The sequence below is a fragment of the Salvelinus fontinalis genome, chromosome 4 (genome assembly GCF_029448725.1).
Source record: "Salvelinus fontinalis isolate EN_2023a chromosome 4, ASM2944872v1, whole genome shotgun sequence".
NCBI lineage: Eukaryota > Metazoa > Chordata > Actinopteri > Salmoniformes > Salmonidae > Salvelinus > Salvelinus fontinalis.
This window is the reverse complement of record NC_074668.1, coordinates 50,502,511-50,527,917: the sequence shown is the minus strand read 5'-3', so window position 1 is coordinate 50,527,917 and position 25,407 is coordinate 50,502,511. Positions and strand designations below refer to the sequence as shown.

General features: G+C 44.2%; 1 protein-coding gene and 1 long non-coding RNA gene across 4 annotated transcripts in view; one reads left to right on the top strand and one right to left on the bottom strand.

Moving 5' to 3' along the window:
• Positions 1-3,043: 3,043 nt before the first annotated feature.
• On the bottom strand, positions 3,044-4,790 carry LOC129853953 (uncharacterized). Its single transcript, XR_008759209.1, has 2 exons — positions 4,164-4,790; positions 3,044-3,683 (listed from the first exon to the last, which is right to left on the bottom strand). It is a non-coding gene; the product is annotated as an uncharacterized LOC129853953 (long non-coding RNA).
• Positions 4,791-21,915: 17,125 nt separating this feature from the next.
• ogdha (oxoglutarate dehydrogenase a) overlaps positions 21,916-25,407 on the top strand; it is a 91,749-nt gene continuing 88,257 nt past the window's right edge. For all 3 annotated transcript variants that reach the window (XM_055920489.1, XM_055920491.1, XM_055920490.1), the window contains exon 1: positions 21,916-22,021. The gene's annotated coding sequence lies outside the window, so the exon portion shown is untranslated. The remainder of the gene's footprint in view (positions 22,022-25,407) is intronic.

Sequence of the window (25,407 nt, the reverse complement as noted above, 5' to 3'; positions counted from 1 at the left end):
TTAAACTCTGTAACTGTTTTTAAGTCACCATTGGCCTCATGGTGAAATCTCTTTGACATTATGGGGTATTGTGTGTATGCCGTTGACAAAACATCTCAATTGAATCCATTTTAAATTTAGGCTCTAACAGCAAAATATGGAAAAGTCAAGGGGGTGAATACTTTCTGAAGGCACTGTAATATAGCTGTGTGCAATGATAGTTTTCTCATATGAATCTTACGCTCTGCTTTTCACAAAGTAGTTCCACAGTATCTGTAGTCTTCTGGACCATAGACCAGGGGTTCTCAACCTTTTCTCTTCCGAGTCTCTGGGGTGAATCATTAATTCAAATTATTAGAAATCGCCTTTAAAAATAGGGTACAACAAGACTGTGTAGTGTACATAACCGGAGTTAGGAGGCAAACAAACTACTCCTCTCACACTGCATTGAGATCTTTGTTGTCCAGTCACAGTGCAGATACAAGTCACGTGATCTGTTGGCGAGCACATAATGCAGTGCAATAGCTGCTGTATCCGATCACGGGGCAGATGCAAGTGACGTGCTGTTGGCGCACACGTATGCATTCGCTCGCGGATCACGTGACTTGTATCTGCTCTGTGATTGAACGATGCAGATCACAAAGCTCATGGTTAGCATCGTTTTTTGGTGCTCTTGCACCAGTAACTGATGGTAAGAACATGAAATCTCAACAGAGGCTGAAACATTCATAACCGATGGGCACTACATCAACATGCAAATTATCTTGCAATCTCGGGATAAAATGAAATGTTTGTGGCACAGTAATATCGCTATCGTTAATATTTATTATCACAATGGGTGATTACATTGAGAATTATCTTACTGGAACCGGTCGTCGGTGCCCTATTGGGAAAACTCTTTGTTAATGGTTAAAAAAAAAACACCCACCCAAGCAAGTGTCATAGTCGTGTGTATAGGTGGCAGGGATGTCAGGCGTAGGACAATCAAGACTTGGTGGAATGGAGTAGTTTAATAACTTAAAGCACAACTCCAAAACCATGAAATACAATGAAACAAAGTGGGTACGATGACCCGTCGCGCACCAAATGCAAAACACGAATACTTAACATAAAACAAACTCTGACAAAGACATGAGGGGAAACAGAGGGTTAAATACACAACAGTTAATGAATAGGATTGAAACCAGGTGTGTAGGAAGACCAGACAAAACCTATGGAAAATTAAAAATGGATCAATGACGGCTAGAAGAACGGTGACGTTGCCCGCCGAGCACCGCCCGAACAAGGAGGCTTCGACTTTGGCAGAAGTCATGACAGCAAGTTGTAATTGCAGGCGGTCTTTTCAAACAGCTCTTACACTAAAAGTGAATTATGATAATTTCACAGTATTATTCCAACCTCGGTGTGAAAATATATACAGTTGAAGTCGGAAGTTTACATACACTTAGGTTGGAGTCATTAAAACTCGTTTTTCAGCCACTCAACAAATTTCTTGTTAACAAACTATAGTTTTGGCAAGTCAGTTAGGACATCTACTTTGTGCATGACACAGATAATTTTTCAACAATTGTTTACAGACAGATTATTTCACTTACAGTGAATTATATCACAATTCCAGTGGGTCAGAAGTTTACATACACTAAGTTGACTGTGCCTTTAAACAGCTTGGAAAATTCCAGAAAATTATGTCATGGCTTTAGAAGCTTCTGATAGGCTCATTGTCATCATTTGAGTCAATTGGTGGTGTACCTGTGGATGTATTTCAAGGCCTACCTTCAAACTCAGTGCCTCTTTGCTTGACATCATGGGAATATCAAAAGAAATAAATTGTAGACCACCAAGTCTGGTTCATACTTGGGAGAAATTTCCAAATGCCTGAAGGTACCACGTTCATCTGTACAAACAATAGTACACAAGTATAAACACCATGGGACCACGCAGCCGTCATACCGCTCAGGAAGGAGACGCGTTCTGTCTCCTGGAGATGAACGCACTTTGGTGCGAAAAGTGCAAATCAATCCCAGAACAACAGCAAAGGACCTTGTGAAGATGCTGGAGGAAACAGGTACAAAAGTATCTATATCCACAGTAAAACGATTCCTATATCGACATAACCTGAAAGGCCTCTCAGCAAGGAAGAAGCCACTGCTCCAAAACCGCCATAAAAAAGCCAGACTACGGTTTGCAACTGCACATGGGGACAAACATTGTACTTTTTGGAGAAATGTCTTCTGGTCTGATGAAACAAAAATAGAACTGTTTGGCCATAATGACCATAGTTATGTTTGGAGAAAAAAGGGGGAGGCTTGCAAGCCGAAGAACACTATCCTAACCATGAAGCACAGGGGTGTTTGTGGTGGGGGTGTATTGCTGCAGGAGGGGCTGGTGCACTTCAAAAAATAGATGACATCATGAGGAAAGAAAATTATGTGGATATATTGAAGCAACATCTCAAGACATCAGTCAGGAAGTCAAAGCTTGGTCGCAAATGGGTCTTCCAAATGGACAATGACCCCAAGCATACTTCCAAAGTTGTGGCAAAATGGCTTAAGGAGAACAAAGTCAAGGTATTGGAGTGGCCATAACAAAGCCCTGACCTCAATCCTATAGAAAATTTGTGGGCAGAACTGAAAAAGTGTGTGCGTGCAAGGAGGCCTACAAACGTGACTCAGTTCCACCAGCTCTGTCAGGAGGAATGGGCCAAAATTCACCCAACTTATTGTGGGAAGCTTGTGGAAGGCTATCCAACACGTTTGACCCAGGTTAAACAATTTAAAGGCAACACTACCAAATACTAATTGAGTGCATGTAAACTTCTGACACACTGGGAATGCGATGAAAGAAATAAAAGCTGAAATAAATCACTCTACTATTATTCTGACATTACACATTATTAAAATAAAGTGGTGATCCTAACTGACCTAAGACAGGGAATTTCAACTGGGATTAAATGTCAGGAATTGTGAAAAACTGAGTTTAAATGTATTTGGCTAAGGTGTTTGTAAACTTCCTGTCAGAACTCCCCAAGGAGATGTGGGTGTAGAGTCAGGCGCAGGAGAAACAACAGGATGAAAAGGGCATTTAATCAACCAGCTCAAAAATCACAGGACACCTGACTACAGCAGTAGCCATGAAACCCACTAAGACACAGTCCAGGGAAAAACACCTGTAAAACATGAACTAGCGAAAAACACAACCCAAATTGACAGTAAACAAAAACAATACCGCACAAAAATCCAAACGAAATTTCGAGATAAATACCCCCCCATTTAACCAAAATGAAACCAGGTGAAAACACAAAACAGACATAACCAAAAGAAAAGCAAAAAGGATCGGTGGCAGCTAGTAGATTGGCGACGACGACCGCCGAGCACCGCCCGGACAGGAAGAGGAGCCACCTGCGGTGGAAGTCGTGACAGTACCCCCCCCCCCCCGACTCGAGGACGACCCCGAGGCGCAGGGCGTTCAGGACGGAGGCGGTGGAACTCACCCAGCAGAGATGGGTCCAAGATGTCCCCCACCGGCACCCAGCACATCTCCTCCAGACCGTACCCCTCCCAATCCATGAGGTACTACAGGCCCCCCACCCGACGTCTAGAGTCCAAGATGGACCGTACAGTGTACGCCGGACCCCCCTCGATGTCCAGGGGGGCGGAGGGACCTCCCGCACCTCAACGTCCTGTAGTGGACCAGCTGCCACCGGCCTGAGGAGAGACACATAAAACGAGGGGTTAATACGATAGTAAGAGGGGAGCTGTAACCTATAACACACCTCGTTTATTCTCCTCGGGACTTTAAATGGCCCCACAAACCGCGGACCCAGCTTCCAGCAGGGCAGGCGGAGAGGCAGGTTTCGGGTCGAGAGCCAGACCGTGTCCCCGGGTGCGAACACGGGGGCCTCACTACGGTGGCGGTCAGCGCTCACCGGCCCGTTTAAGGGATTCCTGGACGCCTCTCCAGGTCTCCTTTGAGCGCTGCACCCAATCCTCCACCACAGGAGCCTCTGACTCTGATGCCACGGTACCAGGACCGGCTGATAGCCCAACACGCACTGAAACAGCGACAGGTCCGTGGGCCGCTCCTCGGTATCATAGAGACGGGACAGTGCGTCGGCCTTCGCGTTACGGGAACCTGGTCTGTAAGAGATAGTAAAGCGAAACCTGGTAAAAAAAAACAACGCCCACCTTGCCTGGCGAGGATTCAGTCTCCTCGCCGCCCGAATGTACTCCAGATTACGGTGCAGTCCAGATGAGAAAAGAGTGTTTCGCTCCCTCAAGCCAATGTCTCCACACCTTCAGAGCTTTTACCACAGCCAGCCACTCCCGATCCCCCACATCATAGTTTCGCTCCGCCGGACTGAGCTTCCTCAAAAAGAAAGCGCAGGGGCGAAGCTTCGGAGGTGCGCCCGAGCGCTGCGATAGCACGGCTCCAACACCAGCCTCGGACGCGTCCACCTCCACTATGAATGGCAAAGAGGGGTCCGGATGCGCCAATACGGGAGCGTCGGTAAACAACGCCTTCAGACGACCAAAACCTCTGTCCGCCTCCGCCGACCACCGCAAACGCACCGCCCCCCCCTTCAGCAGTGAAGTATTGGGAGCAGCCACCTGCCCAAAACCCCGGATAAAACTTCGGTAGTAATTGGCAAACCCTAAAAACCGCTGCACATCCTTTACCGTGGTCAGACATAACCAAAAGAAAAGCAAAAAGGATCAGCAAAAAGGATCAGTGGCAGCTAGTAGACCGGCGACGACGACCACCGAGCACCGCCCGAACAGGGAGAGGAGTCACCTTCGGTGGAAGTCGTGACACTTCCGATTTCAACTGTATAGAAAAAATAGGAAATGGACAAAGGAACAATATTTATAAAGTTATTAGCGCAATGCATGATGGGCAATGATGTTCTACACTGCATTTCTTTGTGTCCCACATTTATTTATATATATTTTTAAACGTGTTAACAACCCAATATTGTTAATCAACCAGGTTGTCACCAAAATAATGATGATATAATAGTAGCCTTACATTGTTGTTTTCACAGCCGTTGCTGGAAGAAGACCAATGTGCAGCGTGGTGAGCGTACATTTTCCTTTTTATTATGGAATGTCGCCAACAATAAACAATACAAAAACGACCGTGAAGCTTAACAGGGCAAATGCCACCAACAAAATTAACTACCCACAGGAGGGAAAAAGGGCTACCAAGGTATGGTTCCCAATCAGAGACAACGATAGACAGCTGTCCCTGATTGAGAACCATACCCGGCCAAAACATAGAACCACAAAATCATAGAATGCCCACCCCAAATCACACCCTGACCAAACCAAATTGAGACATAAAAAGGCTCTCTAAGTTCAGGGCGTGACAGTTGTTTTGTTTATTAATGCCAATACTGTTTTCTATGCTTGTTTTCGCTTAATACTTTGGGATATTGGTGCACTTGTCGTCAGAAAGACCCTTTTTTCCCTGTAGGCAACAGTTGTCCTACACAATTTTCTTCATAACGCATTACATATTTTGTGCAGCCTACATTACACAATTTTCTTCATTATGCATTTTATACAAGGCTATGTTGAATTTTATGAGGGTTGCCAGATTGGAGTAAAAATACAGATGCACACACTCACTTTGTTTATACTCATGTTATAGCCAACTCTTAACTTTTGTATTCATTATAATTAACTAGTTAAATGTTTGTGGTTTTGTAACGGCTGTCACCCTCTTCTTCCTCTGAAGAGGTGTAGCAAAGATCGGACCAATACGCAGCGTGGTAGGTGTCCATGTTTTAATATGGAAAACTGAACATGAACACAAATACAAAAACAATAAACGTGAACAAACCGAAACAGTCCCGTGTGGCACAAACACTGACACAGGAAACAAACACCCACAAAATACCCAAAGAACATGGCTGCCTAAATATGGTTCCCAATCAGAGACAACGATAAACACCTGCCTCTAATTGAGAACCAATCTAGGCAACCATAGACTTACATAAACACCTAGAATGAACACAACCCCATAAATCTACAAAAAAAAACCTAGACAGTACAAACACCCTAGACGAGACAAAAACACATAAACCACCCTCGTCACACCCTGACCTAACCAAAATAATAAAGAGAACAAAGATAACTAAGGCCAGGGCGTGACAGTACCCCCCCCCCCCCCCCCCCCCCCCAAAGGTGCGGACTCCGGCCACAAAAACCTAATCTAAAGGGGAGGGGCCGGGTGGGCCTCATTCATGGCAGCGGCTCGGGTGCGGGACGTAGACCCCACTCTACCATAGTCATTGCCTGCTTTGGTGGCGCCTCTGGAGCGAGGACCCTTACACCGAGTCCCGAATTGAAGACCATCCTAGAGGGCACCACTGGACGGAGGGGCAGCTCCGGACGGAGGGGCAGCTCCGGACTGAGGGGCAGCTCCGGACTGAGGGGCAGCTCCGGACTGAGGGGCAGCTCATGACTGAGGGACAGCTCATGACTGCGGGGCAGCTCCTGACTGGCGGGCGGCTCTGGCAGCTCCTGACTGGCGGGCGGCTCTGGCAGCTCCTGACTGGCGGGCGGCTCTGGCAGCTCAGGACAGACGGGCGGCTCTGACGGCTCAGGACAGATGGGCGGCTCTGACGGCTCAGGACAGACGGGCGGCTCTGACGGCTCAGGACAGACGGGCAGCTCTGACAGCTCAGGACAGACGGGCGGCTCAGGACAGACGGGCAGCTCAGACGGCGCTGGGCAGACGGACAGCTCAGACGGCGCTGGGCAGACAGGCAGCGCAGGCGGCGCTGGGCAGACGGGCAGCGCAGGCAGCGCTAGGCAGACGGCAGACTCTGGCCTGCTGAGACGCACAGTAGGCCTGGTGCGTGGTGCCGGAACTGGTGGTACCGGGCTAAGGACACGCACCTCAAGGCTAGTGCGGGGAGCAGCAACAGGGCGTACAGGGCTCTGGAGACACACAGGAGGCTTGGTGCGTGGGGCCGGAACTGGTGGTACCGGGCTGGAGACATGCACCACAGGGCGAGTGCGTGGAGGAGGAACAGGGCTCTGGAGACGCACTGGAAGCCTGGTGCGTGGTGTTGGCACTGGTGGTACTGGGCTGGGGCGAGGAGGTGGCACCGGATAGACCGGACCGTGAAGGCGTACTGGAGTTCTTGAGCACCGAGCCTGCCCAACCTTACCTGGTTGAATACTTCCCTTAGCCCGGCCAGTGCGGCGAGGTGGAATAGCCCGCACTGGGCAGTGCTGGCGAACCAGGCGTAAGGCTGGTGCCATGTACACCGGCCCAAGGCGACGCACTGGAGACCAAATGCGTTGAGCCGGCTTCATGGCACCTGTCTCGATGCCCACTCTAGCCTGGCCGAAACGAGGAGCTGGGATGTACCGCACCGGGCTATGCACACGTACAGGAGACACCGTGCGCTCTTCCGCATAACACGGTGTCTGCCCATACTCTCGCTCTCCACGGTAAGCACGGGGAGTTGGCGCAGGTTTCCTACCTGACTTCGCCACACTCCCCGAGAGCTTCCCCCCCAATACATTTTTGGGGCTGCCTCTCTGGCTTCCAGCCGCGCTTCCGTGCTGCCTCCTCATACCACCGCCTCTCGGCTTTAGCTGCCTCCAGCTCTTCACGAGTGCGGCGATATTCTCCAGATTGTGCCCAGGGTCCTCCGCCGTTCAGAATTTCCTCCCAAGTCCATGAGTCCTGCGATCGCTGCTGCTGCCTTTTACCACGCTGCTTGGTCCTTTGTTGGTGGGTGATTCTGTAGCGGCTGTCATCCTCTTCTTCCTCTGAAGAGGTGTAGCAAAGATCGGACCAATACGCAGCGTGGTAGGTGTCCATGTTTTAATATGGAAAACTGAACATGAACACAAATACAAAAACAATAAACGTGAACAAACCGAAACAGTCCCGTGTGCCACAAACACTGACACAGGAAACAATCACCCACAAAATACCCAAAGAACATGGCTGCCTAAATATGGTTCCCAATCAGAGACAACGATAAACACCTGCCTCTAATTGAGAACCAATCTAGGCAACCATAGACTTACATAAACACCTAGAATGAATACAACCCCATAAATCTACAAAAAAAACAAGACAGTACAAACACCCTAGACGAGACAAAAACACACAAACCACCCTCGTCACACCCTGACCTAACCAAAATAATAAAGAGAACAAAGATAACTAAGGCCAGGGCGTGACAAGTTTGCATGTTTCAGTAATGATTAAATAGTCATAAATCCATGCTTGATTTAGCTTTTGGTATATTTGGCATTTTTATACATATTTTGTATTTTCACTGAAGAAAGCAATAATTAATCAACACACTACTGTAAATAAATTGAGACTTTATGGAGAGCAAGCCTCTTATTTCTCTCCGTAAATAAGTGGTGAGAAATGCCCAGCCTGGGTTTTACAGACCAATAATAATGATACAAGTTATATCATCTTAAAAAGGGTTTATTTACAACCTATGGGGTATAGGATGTTGGTATTAATGGTATAGGAGAGTCTGAAATAAATTAAATACACTAACCCTAAGCTATGTTCAATGTCAGCAGCAATTTCCAGTGAGAAATGCTCAGTCTGAAGCCATTCGAGCTATGGGTTTCAGAATCTTGCGGAGCACTCCTGCCCGGTAAGTGTTCTACAGAAACAATATCCTCATCTACGAGGATATTGAATGGCAAGTACTCCCATTTGGCACCACCTGCAGTCCTTGCTGTGCCATATACGCTCTGCAGAGACACGCACGGGAGCACCCAGACAGTGAACCAGAAGTATGGGATTCAGTGGAAAATGCCTTCTATGTGGACAACTGCTTACAGAGCATCCCATCCACGGCTGAAGCAAAAGCACTCCTTGATAAAGTACGGAATCTCCTGTCCAAAGGGTGATTTGATGTCCGACAGTGGGCGAGTAACAGAGCGGCGGTTATCCAGCACCTCCCGCCACAAGCCAGGTCCAGTAGCAGTGAACTATGGCTATCGCAGTCTGGTGCTAACCCACAAGAGCCCACTCTAGGACTGAGATGGAGCTGCATACCGGATACCCTTGGGTACAAGCACCGCTCAACCCTGAGTACCGAAACCCCCACTCTGCGCACCATCTATCGGACACTGGCCAGTCAATACGATCCCCTTGGGTATATCCTGCCATACACAACCCGGGCCAAAGTCTTAGTCCAGGACCTGTGGCAGACCAAGAGGGACTGGGATGAACCGATCCACCCGGCTGACCTAGTGGAACGATGAATCTGTTGGGAAACAGAGTTATCGGAGCTCTCTGAAGTCCAAATGCAAAGATGTTATGTACCACCCTGTGCTGACCAGTTCAGTTCCAGGGAACATGCCTGGAACCGCATGCGTTCTGTGACGCTTCAGAGCGAGCTTATGGGGCGGTTTCCTATCTAGGAGTGGAGGATAAGGCAGGACACACCCATGTCTCCTTTGTCATGGCCAGGTCCAGGGTCGCACCCAAGAAGCAGTTGTCAATGCCTAGGCTGGAACTCAGTGCTGCCCTTTCCGGAGCACAGTTGGCCTCTACCTTGCGAGCCGAGCTCACCTTGCCATTCCAAAGGGTCATCTACTGGAGTGATTCGACCACTGTATTGAGCTGGCTCACATCGGAGTCCTATAAGGTGTTTGTCGGAACTCGCATTGCGGAAATCCAAGACCTGACAGAAGTCCAGGACTGGAGGTATGTTGATAGCATAAACAATCCTGCTGATGACGTTACTCGCGGTAAAACCCTTAAGGAACTGGCTCAACCCCATCGCTGGAGCTTGGGACCACCATTCTTGTCCCAACCAGAGAATGAGTGGCCGACAGCCCCCAGGCGTGCGGCTCCTCCGCAACCAACTGAAGTTCATGAGTTAAGGAAGTCCGCCCAATGCTACAGCATCTCAACAACAGCTCTCCCTGACCTAGCACAATACCAAACACTGCCAGATCTGATCGCCGCCACAAAACCTCCCTCGCGGCAGAGACACTACTCCTCCAGCATGCACAAGCAGTTAGCATCCCTGAGGAGCTAAAAGCTCTGAAAGCTGGTAGGGAAGTTGCTAAGGAGAGCCGTCTTCTCTCTCTCGCCCCAGAATATGATCAAATCCTTGGAGTGATCAGAGTCGGAGGGAGCAGCAGAAGTTTTGGACCCCGATGCTATCCACCCAATTATCCTTGACTCCAGACACCCTCTTACTAGGCTCCTCATCAAGAGTTATGATGAAAAGCTTCTCCACCCAGGGCCAGAGAGGGTCTATGGGGAGATGAGGCGGAAGTACTGGATACTTGGAGGACGAGGAGCCATTCGTAGGCACCAATACGCCTGCTTAGAATGTCAGAGATGGCGGGCCGGAGCCACTGTGCCCAAAATGGCAGATTTACCCCCTGCTCGCTTGCTCCTCCTCAAACCACCCTTCTGGTCAACAGGAGTAGATTGCTTTGGCCCCTTGACGATCAAGCTAGGTCGTCGAGTGGAAAAGCGCTGGGGCATTCTATTCAAGTGTTTGACGACTAGGTGTGTCCACCTGGACCTACTGGAGAGTTTGGATACTGAAGCCTTCCTCATGGCCCTACGGCGGTTTATCTCCCGACAGGGGAAACCCTACGAGATCCTGGCTGACAGAGGCACAAACTTCAAAGCAGGAGAAGCCAGGTTGGAGGAAGCATTTCAAGCCATGGAACCCAGCCTCCAGGATCAGCTGATGGACCAACAAATCTTATTCAAATTTAACCCTCCAGGAGCTCCTCATTTTGGAGGAACATGGGAGCGAGAGATCAAATCTGTAAAGACGGCTTTACGAGTCATCCTGGGGGACCAAACTGTCACTGAAACTGTCTTGCGAACCGTCCTGATAGAGGTGGAAGGGATATTGAACTCCAAACCCTTGGGATATCTCTCTGCAGACATCGCTGACCCCGATCCGGTTACACCGAATATGCTCTTGATGGGGCGCCGAGATGCGTCACTTCCTCAAGCCAGGTATGCTGATACCAACCTCGTTGGCAGACGCCGGTGGTGACACAGCCAGATCTTGGCTGACCATTTATAGTCCCGATTCATTCGGGATTACCTACCAAGCCTACAGTACAGGGGGAAATGGCGGAGAGAAATGGCCAGCCTGGAAACTAGCCAAGTAGTAATGATGGTGGACCCTCAGCTGCCTCGAGCATCCTGGCCGGTGGGACGTATCACTAAGACCAAGCCTGGGACTGATGGTCGCGTTAGATCAGTGGAGATCCAGGTAAAGAACCGGACATATATCCGGCCAGTTGCTCGACTAATTCCTCTCCCTGAGATGACGGAGGACGGGGAGCAATGAGCCTTTTTGAGGAGTGTGGAATTTAACAAATTTCCAGGGTGGCTGTAGTAAAGGCCCATGGAGTTGGTGGAATAATCATTTAATTCATGGCCACTTACTCAGCTGGGCCAGGGGCGCTTTAATTAGGTCAGGTGGCAATGACCGACAGATCTCATCCACATAAAAGGAGGAAAACGCCATCGCCTGATCTCGCTGCTTTCTCTTCCTTAACTCCGTCTGCTCCAGAAGTTCTGTGCGTCCATGAATCCACGTAAGTCCACCGAATCTGTTACCTTTCATCTGAACTATCTGTTACGATCGGGAGAGTGGGCCATCAGTCATTGTTTATAGTTATTATCGCGGAGCGGGACTTGGAGCGCACGCTTCAAAAATATGGTGTAATGTGAATGGTTAATGATCACGGCCCTACGGATCATCATAGGCCAATTATGCAATCGATATGGTTAATATGTAATTCAATTAATTACATGTACACATGAAGACAATTGAAAGGGTGAAATGAGAAACGTCATTGTTTGCTAACTGATCGACTTTGATATCAAACTAAAGGGGATTATAGATTGAATGATACTGGCTCTCATGAGGACCACCACAGGAATGGAAGACCCAGAGTTACCTCTGCTGCAGAGGATAAGTTCATTAGAGTTAACTCCAACTAAGATTGCAGCCCAAATAAATGCTTCAATTACTTTAATTAAGAGACAAGTCTCAACATCAACTGTTCAGAGGAGACTGAGAGAATCAGGCCTTCATGGTCAAATTGCTGCAAAGAAACAACTACTAAAGGACACCAATAATAAGAAGAGTCTTGCTTGGGCCAAGAAACACGAGACCGGTGGAAATCTGTCCTTTGGTCTGATGAGATTTTTGGTTCCAGCCGCCATGTCTTTGTGAGACACAGAGCAGGTGAATGGATGATCTCCACATGTGTGGTTCCTACTGTGAAGCATGTGAAGCACACTTAACCAGTATGGCTACCACAGCATTCTGCAGCGATACACTATCCCATCTGGTTTTTGCGCTTGGTGGGACTATCATTTGTTTTTCCAGGACAATGACCCGAAATACACCTCTAGGCTGTGTAAGGGCTATTTGACCAAGAAGGATAGTGATGGAGTGCTGCATCAGATGACCTGGCCTCCACAATCACCCGACCTCAACCCAATTGAGATGGTTTGGTTGGACCGCAGGGAAGGAAAAGTGGCCAACAAGTGCTCAGCATATGTGGGAACTCCTTCAAGACTGTTGGAAAAGCATTCCTCATGAAGTTGGTTGAGAGAATGCCAAGAGTGTGCAAAGCTGTCATCAAGGCATAGGGTGTCTACTTTGAATAATCTGAAATATAAAATATATTTTTATTTGTTTAACACTTTTTGGATTACTACAAGATTTCATGTTTTATTTCATAGTTGTGATGTCTTCACTATTATTCTACAATGTTGAAAATAGTAAAAACAAATTTAAAAAACCTTGAATGAGTAGGTTTGTCCAAACTTTTGAGTGGTACTGTATTTGCATGAATTGAGTGTGAAATTGCGTTGTTTAATCACTACTCTCACGAAAAGGCTCTTTCAGGGACTCTGTAACTCAAATCCCAATTTTTGGCCATTTCTGGTCATGGCTGAAGTGTTGGTGGACTACAAATCCGAAGTCAACTCCACTTGAAGTTGTCTAGCACTATGTTAAAATAGCCACAATAAGGATTAACCATAATAGTGGGATTTGCAATGCACCTATAAAATAAAAGTCCTTAATTGAAAGTGAACCAAAGGGTTCTAGATAATACTAAACATGCTACGATGCTAATATTTGTGTTAACTGTGGGTGTCATCACTAGTGCAGCACACACCCCAGCAGCCCCCGCGAGGTGGTGGAGCCCACAGGCATTGGGGGCCCCCAGCTCCCCACATAAAATTATTATTTTGGAGGTATAGAAATTAGAATACTAGGATGGACAATGTATCTGCACTGAATGTTTGTCATATTTTTTATGTTTTTATTTTGTTTGTTATTTTATGAGGCCATCTCTTGTATCATTTTCTAGGCCTCCTAGGTATAATGTATATGATTACTGCCACTAGGGGGAGCTGTGATGTCAAATGGGAGCGTTAGTGAGATTGTCAGGTCTTGGAGGCAGTGTTGCCAATTTAGCGAGTATTCAGACCCCTCTAGTGACACATTTTCAAAAAAGCGACTAGTGACAAATCTAGCGACTTTTTCTGGTGTTATTGGAGACTCTGAAGTGAAAGCACGTATTGTTCTTACTCTTCTCACGTATTGTTCTTACTCTTCTCTTCCCACCCTCGCGCATGCGGGAAAGCGCCGCTGTCTGATCCCGCCCTGGCTTACATTAAAAACATTTTTTTTTACCTGAATTAGGGCAAGACTAGCTACCATAATTTTCTCACATTGCCATTGACAGTTTTTTCTATTGTCTCTTTTTGGTCCATTTAGATTGTTAATGTAGATTATATAAAAAAAAAAAAATGTATGGTTAAAAATGTTCATGAGAGGGCCTCCCGGGTGGCACAGCGTGCCACCAGAGACTCTGGGTTCGAGCCCAGGCTCTGTTGCAGCCGACCTCGCGCGCGACCGGGAGGTCCATGGGGCGACGCACAATTGGCCTAGCGTCGCCCGGGTTAGGGGGGGTTTGGCCGGTAGGGATATCCTTGTCTCATTGCGCACTAGCAACTCCTGTGGCGGGCCGGGCACAGTGCACGCTGACCAGGTCGCTAGGTGTACAGTGTTTCCTCCGACACATTGGTGCGGCTGGCTCCTGGGTTGGATGCGCGCTGTGTTAAGAAGCAGTGCGGCTTGGTTGGGTTGTGTTTCGGAGGACGCATGGCTCTCGACCTTCGTCTCTCCCGAGCCCGTACGGGATGTGTAGCGATGAGGCAAGACAGTAACTACTAACAATTGGATAACACGAAATTGGGGAGAAAAAGGGGGTTAAAAAAATATACAGTGGGGAGAACAAGTATTTGATACACTGCCGATTTTGCAGGTTTTCCTACTTACAAAGTATGTAGAGGGCTGTAATTTTTTATCATAGGTACACTTCAACTGTGAGAGACGGAATCTAAAACAAAAATCCAGAAAATCCCATTATATGATTTTTAAGTAATTCATTTGCATTTTATTGCATGACATAAGTATTTGACACATCAGAAAAGCCAAACTTAATATTTGGTACAGAAACATTTGTTTGCAATTACAGAGATCATACGTTTCCTGTAGTTCTTGACCAGGTTTACACACACTGCAGCAGGGATTTTGGCCCACTCCTCCATACAGACCTTCTCCAGATCCTTCAGGTTTCGGGGCTGTCGCTGGGCAATACGGACTTTCAGCTCCCTCCAAAGATTTTCTATTGGGTTCAGGTCAGGAGACTGGCTAGGCCACTCCAGGACCTTGAGATGCTTCTTACGGAGCCACTCCTTAGTTGCCCTGGCTGTGTGTTTCGGGTCGTTGTCATGCTGGAAGACCCAGCCATGACCCATCTTCAATGCTCTTACTGAGGGAAGGAGGTTGTTGGCCATACAAGGCCCCATCCATCCTCCCCTCAATACGGTGCAGTCGTCCTGTCCCCTTTGCAGAAAAGCATCCCCAAAGAATGCTTCCGCGCTTCACAGTTGGGATGGTGTTCTTGGGGTGTTACTCATCCTTCTTCTTCCTCCAAACACGGCGAGTGGAGTTTAGACCAAAAAGCTCTAATTTTTTCTCATCAGACCACATGACCTTCTCCTATTCCTACTCTGGATCATCCAGATGGTCATTGGCAAACTTCAGACGGGCCTGGACATGCGCTGGCTTGAGCAGGGGGACCTTGCGTGCGCTGCAGGATTTTAATACATGACGGCGTGGTGTGTTACTAATGGTTTTCTTTGAGACTGTGGTCCCAGCTCTCTTCAGGTCATTGACCAGGTCCTGCTGTGTAGTTCTGGGCTGATCTCTCACCTTCCTCATGATCATTGATGCCCTCCTCATGATCATTGATGCCCCACGAGGTGAGATCTTGCACGGAGCCCCAGACCGAGGGTGATTGACCGTCATCTTGAACTTCTTCCATTTTCTAATAATTGCGCCAACAGTTGTTGCCTTCTCACCAAGCTGCTTGCCTATTGTCCTGTAGCCCATCCCAGCCTTGTGCAGGTCTACAATTTTATCCCTGATGTCCTTACACAGATCTCTAGTCTTGGCCATTGTGGAGAGGTTGGAGTCTGTTTGATTGAGTGTGTGGACAGGTGTCTTTTATACAGGTAACGAGTTCAAACAGGTGCAGTTAATACAAGTAATGAGTGGAGAACAGGAGGGCTTCTTAAAGAAAAACCAACAGGTCTGTGAGAGCCGGAATTCTTACTGGTTGGCAGGTGATCAAATACTTATGTCATGCAATAAAATGCAAATGAATTACTTAAAAATCATACAATGTGATTTTCTGGATTTTTGTTTTAGATTCGGTCTCTCACAGTTGAAGTGCACCTAGGATAAAAAATTACAGCCCTCTACATGCTTTGTAAGTAGGAAAACCTGCAAAATCGTCAGTGTATCAAATACTTGTTCTCCCCACTGTATTAAAAAATAAAATAAAAAATAAATGTTCATGTTTTACTGTGACTTGTTGTAGGCTCCTAAGGTTAAAAACCAAACCAAATTAAGAAAACTAAACTAAAAAACAATAAACTAAAAAACAAAGTAACTCAGAGTCTCTTTTGGGTCACTTTTGCCAGTCCCAAGCCCGGATAAAGGAGGAGGGTTGGAATTGTGACATTAAAAAAAACAAGAATCGACAGAAGAAAGTTAATTTGCAGTTCGAAACATATTTAGGGTGTTTTTTACTCACTTTTTGTCTCTCCCACAACGTTATTCCTCTCTCCTACATCACAATTACATGCACATGGCCAATTATGCAAATTATGTGATGACGTCATTTAGTGACTTCTAGCGACTTTTAGGACAGACAATAGCTACTTTCCTTACTGAGGAGTTGGAAACACTGCTTGGAGGTTCTTCTTCAATCTTGGAGAATGCCTACTACTAAACACCTCTAACCTTTCTCCGTCTCATCCTTTTATTCTGTTTAATTCAGGTATGTAATGTACAAAAGCGCAATATGACTCTCAAAATATTGAGGTAACATGGTTATTTACATAATCCATAAGTTTGGTGATGTTTGAAGGCAATTGGAGAGAGTTTTAATCAAGTGAAAAAACTTGTTGGTATTTTCCCCATCGTAAGTAATGGAGGTGTGCTAGGTTGATAATGGTTTATATGTAAGAAAGGATTTAAAAAAATGTCCCACCTTTATTTAACTAGGCAAGTCAGTTAAAACCTTTTCTCAATAGGGGAGGGGGGGGGGCGCTATTTTCACTTTGTAAAAAATCGTTCCCAAATTAAACTGCCTCGTACTCAATTCTTGCTCGTACAATATGCATATTATTATTACTATTGGATAGAAAACACTCTCTAGTTTCTAAAACCGTTTGAATTATATCTGTGAGTAAAACAGAACTCATTTTGCAGCAAACTTCCTGTCAGGAAGTGAGAAATCTGAAATCGAGGGCTCTGTTCCAGGGTCAGTTTATTAATTTGCATGGAATCTATGGGTCTACATGCACTGCATACGCCTTCCCCTAGATGTCAGTAGGCAGTGAGAATTGGAATGGGGTGTATATCTCTATCTGAGGCCGAATAAGACCTGTTGGAATGACGCGACCACTCTTTCCTTTCTTCACCATGACGCGAAAGGGTCACCTGGATTGCGTTCTGAAAAGCTTTCATTATCGACGTTAGATATCTCCGGCTCTGATTTTATTTGATATATGTGTTAAAAACATCATAAACTAGTTATGTTAAACCGACTTATCCTGTTTGGGCTGCAGGGGCAGTATTGAGTAGCCTGGATAAAAGGTGCCCATTTCAAACGGCCTCGTACTCAATTCTTGCTCGTACAATATGCATATTATTATTACTATTGGATAGAAAACACTCTAGTTTCTAAAAGCGTTTGAATTATATCTGTGAGTAAAACAGAACTCATTTTGCAGAAAACTTCCTGACAGGAAGTGGAAAATCTGAAATCGATGCTCTGTTCTAGGGCCTGCCTATAAATGTCCTTGATATTTATTAGAATACATGCACTTCATACGTCTTCCACTAGATGTCGACAGGCAGTGAGAGAAGAAATGGAGTGTATAACTTGATCTGGGGTCGAATAAAAGGCTCTTTGTATGACGTGTCACCAGTTTCCTGTTTTCTGGAGAGCGCGTGAAGGGACCTGGTTTTGCCTTCTGATAAGCTGTCGTTATAGACGACTAATATCTCCGGCCTTGATTCTATTTGATACATGTGACAATATCATCGTAAAGTATGTTTTTTCAATATAGTTTTATTAGATTATTGAAATTTATTCGGGATGTTAGGCGTGTTGCGTTGTGTGCCTTTGTTCAGGAAGGAGAGCTTTGCGCTACTTTGCTAGCTTTCCGTGCTAATTGACTGGAGAAGAGGATATTCTAAATCCAAACAACGATTGTTCTGGACAAAGGACCCCTTGTACAACATTCTGATGGAAAATCGTCAAAAGTAGGACACATTTTATGATGCTATTTCATATATCTGTCGAACATGTTGTACTAGTAGTTTGCGCCCAGATTTTGGGCACGCTCTCGCCATAACGTAAACTGCATATCGCAATGAAGTTATTTTTAGAATTCTAACACGGCGATTGCATTAAGGAATAGTGTATCTATCATTTCCTATACAACATGTATTTTTTTGTAACGTTTATGTATAGTTATTTGGTCAGAATAGTTGAGTGTCATAAAAATATCCGCACATTCTGGGAAAAAGATGCTACGTTAGCACAATGTATAACCACTGATTTCAGCTCTAAATATGCACATTTTCGAACAAAACATAAGTTTATGTATAACCTGATGTTATAGGACTGTCATCTGATGAAGCTTATCAAGGATAGTCAAAAATTATATATCTTTTGCTGGTTTGTTACGATCGCTAACTTTTGCTGCTGGGGAATGGCTTGTGTTTCTGGCTATTGTGGTAAGCTAATATAATGCTATTTTGTGTTTTCGCTGTAAAACACTTAAGAAATCGGAAATATTGGCTGGAATCACAAGATGCCTGTCTTTCATTTGCTGTAGACCATGTATTTTTCAGAAATGTTTTATGATGAGTATTTAGGTATTTGACATTGGTGTCTAATTACTCTGGCTGCTTCGGTGCCATTTCTGACGGTAGCTGTGATGGTAGCTGCAATGTAAAACTGATTTATAGCTCAAATATGCACATTTTTCGAACAAAACATAGATTTATTGAATAACATGTTATAAGACTGTCATCTGATGAAGTTGTTTCTTGGTTAGTTTGGTTGGTTCTTGGTTAGTTAGGTTGGTTTTGTGCATGCTACCTGTGCTGTGAAAAATGTCTGTCCTTTTTTGTATTTGGTGGTGAGCTAACATAAATATATGTGGTGTTTTCGCTGTAAAACATTTAAAAAATCGGACATGTTGGCTGGATTCACAAGATGTTTATCTTTCAAATGCTGTATTGGACTTGTTAATGTGTGAAAGTTAAATATTTCAAAAAAATATATTTATAATATAATTTCGCGCCCTGCACTTGAGCTGGCTGTTGTCATAAGTGTACCGACCTCGGGCTTGCAGCCAAAAGAAGTTATATCAGTTTATATCAGTTGATTGCGATTTTCGGTATTTTGTTTGTTATGCGTTCTGGTGAGTTGGACACTTCCGTGCCGCATGGCCAGCTTTGTTAGCTAAATCGACAGATGAAGACGACATTCTACAACCGAACAACGATTATTCTGGAAAAAGGACACCTTGTACAATATTCTGATGGAAGCTCATCAAATAGTAGGAACCGTTTATGATATTATTTCGTATTTCTGTCGAAAATGTTTAGACTATATTCCGCCCAGATTTCGGGCGCTGTCTCGCTATAACGTAAGCTGTATGTCGTACTAAGGTTATTTTTAAAAATCTAACACAGCGGTTGCATTAAGAACTAGTGTATCTTTCATTTGCTGTCCAACCTGTATTTTTTAGTAAAGTATATGATTAGTTATTTGATTAGATAATGTGAGTGTCAGAAATATATCCGGATTATTTTGTGCAGTTTGGCTAGTATTCACATTGTTCAACCACGAATTGTACCGCTAAATATGCACATTTTCGAACACACCATATATGTATTGTGTAATATGATGTTATAGGACTGTCATCTGATGAAGTTTGAGAAGGTTAGTGAAAAAATTAATATCTTTTGCTGGTTTATTCGCTATCGCTAACGTACCTTGAATGGATGCGGTTGTGTGGTAGGCTATTGTAGTAAGCTAATATAATGCTATATTGTGTTTTCGCTGTAAAACACTTAAAAAATCTGAAATATTGGCTGGATTCACAAGATGTTTGTCTTTCATTTGCTGTACACCGTGTATTTTTCATAAATGTTTAATGATGAGTATTTAGGTATTTCACGTTGGTTTCTGTAGTTATTCTAGCTGCTTTGGTGAGACTTGTGATGGTGGCTGCAATGTAAAACTGTGATTTATACCTGAAATATGCACATTTTTCGAACAAAACATATGCTATACAATGAATATGTTATCAGACTGTCATCTGATGAAGTTGTTTCTTGGTTAGTGACTATTTATATCTTTATTTGGTCGAATTTGTGATAGCTACCTATGCAGTAAAAAAATTGTGAAAATATGCAGTTGGGTCTTTTGCTATCGTGGTTAGCTAATAGAAATACATATTGTGTTTTCCCTGTAAAACATTTTAAAAATCGGAAATGATGGCTGGATTCACAAGATGTGTATCTTTCATCTGGTGTCTTGGACTTGTGATTTCATGATATTTAGATGCTAGTATTTACTTGTGGCGCTATGCTAGGCTATGCTAGTCAGCTTTTTTACTGATGAGGGTGCTCCCGGATCCGGGATGAGTACCAAGTAGAAGTTAAGAACAAGTTCTTATTTACAATGACGGCCTACACAGGCCAAACCCGTACGACGCTGGGCCAATTGTGCGCCGCCCTATGGGACTCCCAATCACGGCCAGTTGTGATACAGCCTGGATTCAAACCAGGGTGTCTGTAGTGACGGCTCTCAGTGCCTTAGACTGCTGGCGCCTAAACTTTTAGTACTTTTTTAAAACATAATTTTAGCTCATATTTGTGATGTGACAATAAAATGTGGTAAAGTGTTGATATTTGTACAGAAATAACGTTTAACAGTTCGCTCGCTTGATGCTTACCGAATTTAGCTTGGCTGGGCACTAGCTAGCCCTAGGCTAGTTGGTTTCGGTCAATGTTAGCTTACATGTTGGGTGTTTATAGTGTAATGGTTGTAGCATTGTGTAGCACAGGCCTCCAGTAATTTACAACTTTTTCGAGATTGACACTGATGGTACAGTAAGTTATATACAGTGCATTCGGAAAGTATTCAGACCCCTTCCCTTTTTACACATTTTGTTATGTTAGAGACTTATTCTAAAATGGATTAAATAAAAAAATGTCCTCATCAATCTACACACAATACCCCATAATGACAAAGCGAAAACAGGTTTTTAGATTTTTGGGCAAATGTATGAAAAATAAACAACATAAATACCTTATTTACATAAGTATTCAGACCCTTTGCTATGAGACTCGAAATTGAGCACAGGTGCATCCTGCTTCCATTGATCATCCTTGGGATGTTACTACAACTTGTTTGGAGTCCACCTGTGGTAAATTCAATTGATATATAAGGTTCCACAGTTGACAGTGCATGTTAGAGAAAAAACCAAGCCATGAGGTTGAAGGAATTGTCCGTAGAGCTCTGAGACAGAATTTTGTAGAGGCACAGATCTGGAGAAGGGTACCAAAAAAATATTCCAGAATTTCAACCATCTCTGCAGCACTCCACCAATCAGGACTTTACAGTAGAGTAGCCAGACTGAAGCCACTCCTCAGTAAAAGGCACGTGACAGCCCGCTTGGAGTTTTCCAAAAAACACCTAAAAGGACTCTGACCATGAGAAACAAGATTCTCTGGTCTGATGAAACCAAGATGGAACTCTTTTGTCTGACTGCCAATCGTCACATCTGGAGGAAATCAGGCACTGATACCCCATTTCATTGATCCACAATCCATAGCTAATGCTGTACAGTGCAATATGAATGTCAATACGCACAATATTCTGACTTGGGAGATGATTTCCCATATCAAAGGTCCCGCAATAAGAGCTACAACGCTAATATTTGTGTAAATTGTTCACAGTTGTGTTCTGTGGGTGTCCCTGAGTAGAATGATACCTATTTTCATTGAGTCACAATCCATAGGTAAGGTTGTGCAGTGAAATAGTATGGCCCCAATGCAATTCTGAAGTCACAGCCACAATGTGATTTCTTTTGTCAAATTAACTAATTATCTTTTGTTGAATTTATATAACACTCCAACCTTGTTTAGCATATTCTAGTCCAAATATGGAATGATTCCACTTTTTCTAATCATTTGCATCACTTTCAATGACTAACTTTTACTTTGAAGGCAAACCGCAAATTGCACTAATGTGGCCAATACTCATTGTGGCTAGCTTCACATAGGTGTCTCGACTCTCACACCGCAGTTGCTTTTGGTGTTGCTACTCGCTGTCATTTCCATTGGGACAGAGGGCAACGCGGCAGAACAGAGGTGGGTGAGCCGTGATTTAAATCTTTAAACTACTGGATATTTGAAGTAAGTGCTTTTGTTGCTTGAACGAGGAACATTGTCGGCCCGGTACAGCAGTCACTGCCATAAAGTACGTTAGCTTAACTAACGTTAGCGTTTCTCGAGGAGTTGGCTAGCTTGCTAACGTTAGATAAACTAGCGAATCAAAAGAGACTAGCAAGTCATATTTTTTCCACATTTTCCAATTGTATCTCTTGATTAGAAACATTCACACGTTATGTTTTGTGGTCAGTCATAGTAGATAACTAACGTTAATAGGTAGTGGCTACAAGCTAGCTAGGTAATGACGTTGGTTAGCTAGCGTAGTAGCTGGATAGTTAGCCAGCTAACGTTAGCTATCTGGTGTGGGTGAGAATGTAATTGAAGCAGGTCCCTCACCTTTGTTTAATAACTTAGTCAAGTTATATAGTAAACTATATTATATAGTTTACTATATAGTAAACTATATAACTCATATGAAGATACAGACCAACAGTTGTGAGAATAAAACAGTTGCTAGCTTGTTAGCTAGAAATATTTTTGAAAACTAACGTCTAAAGGATAAAGTGATTGACGTTTTGCAGGACGATTGGTACATGGTCTGGTCCTATTTTTAACCGGGATTTCGTTTAGAGAACCAGTGTGCTCCTCAGAAAAGGACTTGGGCGGGTTCGCATTTGGGCGATGAAGGGGAGTGGAGAATGTTTGAAGTATGGTAACCTATGCGGTTCCACAAAGCGCTAACATCCGGTTTTCTGTCAGAGATGCATTTGAGGAGATGGGGAAACTTCATTTGTGTTTTACAAGCCCCGGCCCCATTGTGTACTTTGCCCATGCGTCGGCCACGGACTGGGCGGTGCATTCTGGGAGATTACGAGACAAGGCGAGCTCTCCTTCAAGGAGGGAATGGGAGTCAATTGGGCGTGACATTACCTACTTTTGAGGAAAATGGGCAGGTTTCTTGATCCATAGCCTGACTTTGAGAAGTGAGTGCGTGACGATTATCTTATCAACCAACCAAGTGACGCAGTATGACAATGTGAACGCGATTGATCAACAGTCTGCTAGCTGAGGCGTTACATGTTCCTCCATACATATACAGTATGATTTCTATCTCATTTCTCTAATATCTCTGCTAAGTATTTTACAACTTCCGTTTCTCCTGAAAACGGAAGTAGGGACTCTGCTTAGGCGTCATTTTACACCTGCTATGACCTCTGAGAAGCCAGCAAGAATAAGCAAGACCTTGCAAGAATAAAGGGCTGACCTTGGCGATTTTCCTTCAAAATATAAGTCACGCAAAGATGATAAAAAAATTATACAAATGGCCGACATCACATTTTATTAGGAAATGTTAGCTGACTTAACATTTTGTTTAACAATGTCAAAGTGAATAGCCTTAATAGCACAAATAATATTATAGCATTGACATTTTTTAACAGCATTAAAATGAAGGATTACTGTTATTATGGTAACAGTAATTAAAATGACAAAACATGATGTATAATGCTATTATAATCCATTTTATACATTTTAAATCCCATTGTTATTTAGCCCATTTGTATTACACTATGTTAAGTATGTTTTTCATTTTGGACCTGCACATTAACACTAGAAGCTTATTACTTAAAATGGATCAATTGAAAGTGTGTTCACAGCTCCAATCCAGATGTGTTGGTCATTACTGAGATGAGTGTTTTGAATACTGATGTTAACCTTTCTGGTTATAACCTTTTTTGGCAAGACAGATCTTCCAAATGTGGAGGAGTGGCATTCTTTACCAAGGATCACCTTCAGTGCTCGGTAGTCTTAACCAAGTCTGTACACTAAAAATGTGATTAGCTGGTTTTATGCATTAAACTTTCAAATAACTTATCTGTTGCTGGGTGCTATTTTCCTCCATCAGCACCGGCCTGTACCCTACCTGCCCTAAGCTCTCTCCTGGCCCCTTACACTAAGTCTGAATTTGTCCTGCTTGGTGACTTAAACTGGGACATGCTTAAACCACCTGACCAAGCCCTAAAGCAATGGGACCCCCTGAATATTTCTCAGATTATTACCAATCAAATCAACGTTTATTTGTCACGTGCGCCGAATACGCCGAATATGTAGACCTTACAGTGAAATGCTTACTTACAGGCTCAAACCAATAGTGTGAAAAAAAAGGTGTGTGTAGGTAAGTAAAGAAATAAAACAACAGTAAAAAGACATTTGAAAATAACAGTTCCAAGGCTATATACAGACACCAGTTAGTCAGGCTTATTGAGGTAGTATGTACATGTAGGTATGGTTAAAGTGAATATGCATATATAATGAACAGAGAGTAGCAGTAGTGTAAAAAGAGGGGTTGGCGGGTGGTGGGACACAATGCAGAGAGCCCGGTTAGCCAATGTGCGGGAGCACTGGTTGGTCCCGCACATTGGCTAACCGGGTGTGACTCCAAACACTCAGAAAAGGCTACTCTCCTCGATGTTATCCTCACAAATAATCAATCTGGTGTTTTGATGACCTTAGTGATCACTGTTTTACAGCCTGTGTTCGTAATGGCTGCTCAGTGAAGCAACCTGTCCTGATTTGTCAAACTTTAATGAGCAAGCCTTCCTTCATGAACTGGCCTCTGTAAAATGGTATGATCAGCTTGGACCTTTAAAAAAAATATTTTCAATGGTATTGTTAACAAACATGCCCCCATAAAGAAAATTAAAAACAGGTTCGATCATGCAGAGTTACTCCACCTCAAGAATAGCATTTGAAGGCATTTGAAGGCTAACCACAAATTCCTTATTGTGGCTAGCTTCACAACACAACTCGGTCCATTGACCCTCACTAGCCAGATGAAGCTAGCTGGCTGCTTATAACGTTAGCTTTGGGCAACAGAGTTAAGTAGCTGGCCTGCTATTTATTTTCATGAACTGATGTTCAATTTCAATAGGCGAGCAACAAGTGGTAACCTAGCTAATACTTACTCACAAGGATTCCTAAATCATTGCTAAGAATAATGAAAATTACTGCAGTTTCTGCTGGTCATTGTTTTCAGGCTGGTTGTGTTGGCGCTAGCTAGGTACCAAGCTAAAACTAGCTACCCCAGAAGTTGCGGTCAAACAAATTATGCTTTATTACCAACGCGGTATTGTGAACACATGGTTCGTGGTCGGTGTTTGCAGACTTTTTTGCACAGCTTTGACAGTGCTACTTTATCTTTTTTGACACGCAAAGACGCAAACGGCGTTCCATAGTATATATGTCGTGAAGCTAATAGCAGTGACGCTATTACTGTGTAACTCCGGTAGGGCAACATCTGAAAAATAGCGCAGTTGGTAGTGTGTATCGGTGCTTGACCAGTCGGCGAAAACCAACAACACCCACGA